Source organism: Cynocephalus volans, chromosome 6 (assembly GCF_027409185.1).
Source record: "Cynocephalus volans isolate mCynVol1 chromosome 6, mCynVol1.pri, whole genome shotgun sequence".
Taxonomy (NCBI): Eukaryota; Metazoa; Chordata; class Mammalia; order Dermoptera; family Cynocephalidae; genus Cynocephalus; species Cynocephalus volans.
In genome coordinates, this window is record NC_084465.1 from 21,919,916 (window position 1) to 21,925,080 (window position 5,165).

Consider the following 5,165-nt stretch of genomic DNA (forward strand, 5'->3'; position numbering starts at 1 on the left):
GCCCCACAGCCAGAAGGGGCCGTTCCTAGAGCTCTGCCTATTGGAGGGGTGAGCTGTCATTCATCGACGGTCCCGCCCTACTCCTGGGACCGGCCGAGGTCTTTTCCGTTTTCCAAATCCCTAGGGTGAGATGGGAGGCTCTGATTGGCTTGCTGCGGAGACGAGCACACGCCTAGACCAGTCAGAAGCTGGCTTCGACACCGGTGGGCGGGCTTGATCTTAGGGAAGTAGAGAAACCAACCATCGAGCGTCGCTCCGGCGGTAGAAAAGCCCGGGCTCTTCAGGGGCTAGAGGTAAAGTGTTTCGCATCGTTAGGGAAACACATGCTGTTGAAGAGAGGCGTCGGCTGCATCTTGGAAGCGAAGGGGTGATGTTTCTTGAACTCATGGGAAATTACGGATTGAAACCGGGGGTGAAGCCGGGCAGTTCTCGTAGAAGAAAGCTCCTGCACACACACTCGTGGTTCTAAGTCTCAAATCGTGATTAAAACGAAAGACTTTGAAGTGCCCGATTTATAGGCAGTAAGTAACGCATCCGTATTTTCTCTTACTGCTTTTATAGAAATTCCCTTTAGGCAACTCCCTGACAGGGAAGCAGAGCGATAAATGGAATGTTCTAGAAGCTTCTGGAACACTGGAAGGGAGGATGGAGTGGAATAGAGAATTATAAATTTCGAGGCCCCAGTTACTGAATAAGAGAAACCTGTGACTATACCCAACACCTGGTACGAGACCACACCAGGTTTTGAAGCCTGTGTGTCTGAAATTTTGGGTGGGCGAGAAAGATAAGGAATGGTGTGCTTGCCAGACCACATGGGAAATTCCCCTTCGTGATTTCTAGAAGCTGTCCTACCCAGTGTTTAGTGTCCTCCTTTGAGTTTTAACTATTCCAGCCTTCTAACAAGTCCTGTAGGTTTATGACAGGCAAGCAGGTCCTCAGAATAATTATACATACATTTGAAAAGATAATCTCCCCACATTTTTAACTATGACACACTATGTATTGAACTCATTAAGACCTAATTGTAGCTGGTTGTATATCTCATTTATTCATCTTAGAGCATAATTCTTCCTGGGATATCAAAGAACAGCCCTTTACTTCTGGGAGAGCACCAGTCCAAGACCTGATAGGTTTCAGCGGATGATAGGCCCCATGATGTAGTGATAGTTGGAATTTAATTTGCACAGGATTAATTAGAGTTCAGGTCAGAACTGCTGGAGAGGCAACTTCCAGTCTTGACTCTCAGGAATGTAGCTTCCAAATCTTAGACATGTGCCTACTTGCTCTTCTTTTTCTGTACCAGATGAGGACAAAATAAGGAGAAACCTTTTTTACTGCAGGGTAATATCAAAGCTCCCTACTCAGAGTGCCCACCATCCATACCCTGGAAGATAAAGATAGCAGAGTGGCAGAGTTTTACGGCATTTGACTTTAAGGGAAACTTACTCTGGACTTAAGGGAACCTGCTTATTGGATTTAGTTTTATTGTTGATATGGATACCATCAGCACCACACTCTCCCGAGTGAGCCACGGGCCGGCCCTGATATGGATACCAGAATGCTATCTTGTCACATAAAACCTTAACAATATCAAACATCACCTGCCTTTTAGAATCATGAACAAGTGTATTTGGCTTATGAATAAGTGATTTTGATATAAGATGGAAGCCATTTTATCAGTGAATCTGTCTAGTAGTAATTAAAAAGCAAATTTTAGTCGGAGCAAGTACGGTCTTTGTCACACAAATATGCACAGAGGCTAACAGAATTTCTGGAGGCATTGTTGTCCTCTGGCAAGACTGTTTCCGTAAATATCTATGTAATAATATCACATCTTAGACCCTGTGCTCTGGTCTGTTCGATTAACTGTCTCCCTTATGAACTTTTAAATAATGAGATTGTGGCTCACAAAAATGATCATAAACCCATTTAAGGCAAAGATGAACTCCGAAGGATATTAGGCTTATAAAAACTTAGTACTTTATGGGGCCTTAGAAAGCAATATACTTTTTAAAATCAAGATTATTAATTTTAAAATTAACTTCCATTAAGACCAGTCATGAGGAATTCAATTCTGATATAAGTCATATAGATGCCATGAAAATAAGTCAGTGTCTCAGTTCACTACTTTGCTTCAACCAACCTTTATTGTCGTCCCACTTTCATAGAAACGAAATGAAAAGCAATAAATTATTATAGCTATGTTGTCTCTTTGTCTTTATTACTATTATGTGTGTGTATTGAAAAGTCACTATTAACCCATATGGTTCTTTTAAGTATCGATAGCAGATTGTCTTATTCATGACCTGAATAAAATGCTATTTTATGATAGCATACATACCTGATCAAAATAATTTCCAGCTATGTACACAAAACCCCTAGCCTTTTCCAGGTAGAGCTGAGCAGGTCCATTGAGCATGAAAACATCATCCACTGACCTCAGCTGTTCTGCCTTTTCTTGGCTTGGCAGAACCATTGGTTCCTCCCTCCAGCAAACTCTAGAGTTAGTTAGTCCTGTCTCCTTGTTGTCACAGTGTCAGGACACTGATTGTTTGCTGCCAGTATCTCGTCTCCCACTACACCCTACCTTCTTCAGGGTCAGATTAAAATCTGCCACCCATAATCTCCTGTAATAGGCCCATATATGGCTGCCATCATTGATCTACTAAAGTACAGGACCCCCTTTACTGAAGCTAAAAACTGGAAATGCTCTTATGGATCAGCCATGAGCTCCCAGAAGAGATCTTAAAGCCATCTGTCCCTTCATTTTAAAAGTTAAAACCTAGAACCCTCATCTACCTCACAGAGTAGTGTGGAGAATAATGAAGGCAGTTTTGAAATAGCTTTGCAATCTCTGAGGCACCTTATGTCTGTCCCTTTAAGCACTGGGAACTTGGGCAAATTGCTTGACCTAAACCTCTGTGTCTTTATCTGTGAAATAGGCATAACACCTAAATGGCCAATGTGAAAATTAAATAAGGTAATTTAGTGTGTGCCTGGTGCATGGAAAGTGTTCAATAGATGGTAGTTGTTATTTGTAACAATTAGGGTACTAAGTGTAAAGTGTTTTAACTACTTACGAATATTAGTATGGTAAGAACTAGAGGAAGTCTTGGCCATGCACTTTCCTGTTTCTTGCTCTCTGCTCAAGCGGAGACCTGGACTTTTGTAGACATGAGGCAGGAATTTTCCCAGTAATCTTGCTACTACCCGGAGAGGCAACTAGCAGGAAATGAATGCTGAAGAGGGTACAGACTCACTCTCATGGCCAGGAGTCTGTGGGATTGAGAAGTCTGAACTATGTGAAATTTCCCTGAGAGCATCTTGGGGTAGGAAATGAGCCAGACTGAGACACACACACACACACACACATTTTTACTTTCAAATCTGGGACAAGGACAAGGGGAAAAGGAGGAAACTTGAGAAAATCAAGAGAGACACTTTTCTCTTTTACAAATTTGTACCCCACTGCTTAGGAAACACCCACATTTCTTTAAATGCTTGTTTTTATGTGGTAATGAGCAAAATAGTCACAATTTCTGTGCTGTGGCATTGTTTTTAAAATGTTATATCATTTATTATAACTTTATATGTAAATGTTTATTGTATAAGGTTTAGAAAAGAAAAAACTTAAAATACCCATAATCTTACCAATCAGTTTATTTTTGACATTTTGTATGTCTTCTATTTTTGTCCCCATAAATCAATTATTTTTCAAAGACTGTAATCATAGTATTTATACTGTTTTGTGGCAGTATTTTTTAAATTTATTATGAACATTCCCCATATCATTTAATATTCTTCAGTGTATAATTCTGTCATGTGAGTGTACATACGGGTATTGTGTCTCACAATCAACCAATTCCCTAGTCTTGGGCATTGAAGTTGTTTCTGTTTCTTAAAGAGATTTAATGATTTAAATGGGCTGCTTACTTCCCTAATTGGCAGGTTGCTTTGGGAATGTCTGTTGAACTAACAGTGATACTTACTGTCTCCAGCCCTTCTTCACAGAGCATGATAAAGTAGCCAGCAATTCTTTTCTGTATGCCCTGGTATTACAGAGCTAAGAGAGGTGAAGACAGTTAAAACTGACAGCTACTGGAGAGTTTTCCCTTATACTCTGTCTCCCCCAGAGTTTTAGAAAAGGTGTTTAGGTGAGGAAGAATGGGGGCAGATGGTGGGAGTGGAAATCAGAGCTCCATCAGTAAAACCTCATGAAACTCCTGGCACATGTGTCTCCATTTTACAGATGAGAAAAATAAGGCTGAGAGAGAATTTGTCCAAGACTGCATAGCTAATTAGAGAACCAGAGTTTGACTCCTAGTCTTGGTTCTAAAATTTGAACTCCTCCCACCATACGCTGCTTCTAAAAACTTATGGATATAGCTTCATTCTTTTTTGTGGAAAATGTATTGTCAGTCTTTTAAGATACAATTCTTATGTGCTCCCTAATAAAAAGAAGCCCTCCTAACTGTCCAAGAATTTCTTCTGCCTATGGGTTTCCTAAGTTAGCTAACTCTTTGCCTCAAGAACATATCCTCATTCTTTGATGAAGAATCAGATGACTTAGTTTTTCTTCCACGTATTTGCTTATTTTTTTAAAGAAATGACCTCACTGTATACGTTGGAAGGTCAAATTCATAAAAGGAAGTTTTTATAATCCCATATCAGTTTAAAAACGTTACACATATTTGTTTCCTTAGCTTTGGGGATTTATGAAGTATGACTATATGTATATATATAAGCCTATTTTTCTGGTTTGGCTCATAAACTGGTTCTAAAGGAAGTTCTGAAAGAAGCTTCTCAATTGTTTACAGCCATGAAGCATCACTGAAATGGGTGTATAAACCTCCCAGTATGTCACTTCGAAGGCATTGACCCTTATTTAGAAGCGTAATTTCTGGAATGTCTCATTAAAACCTCTTTTTAGTGTATATGTTTTAAATTACTTTTTTCCATCCTCCCTACCCATTGACACACACACCCACACCCACACTACCAGCTAACTACCCAAACTGTCATCCTTCTTGCCTACACACACACACACACACACACACACACACACACACACACACACACACACACACACACACACACACACACACACACACACACACACACACACACACACACACACACACACACACACACACACCCTCTACACA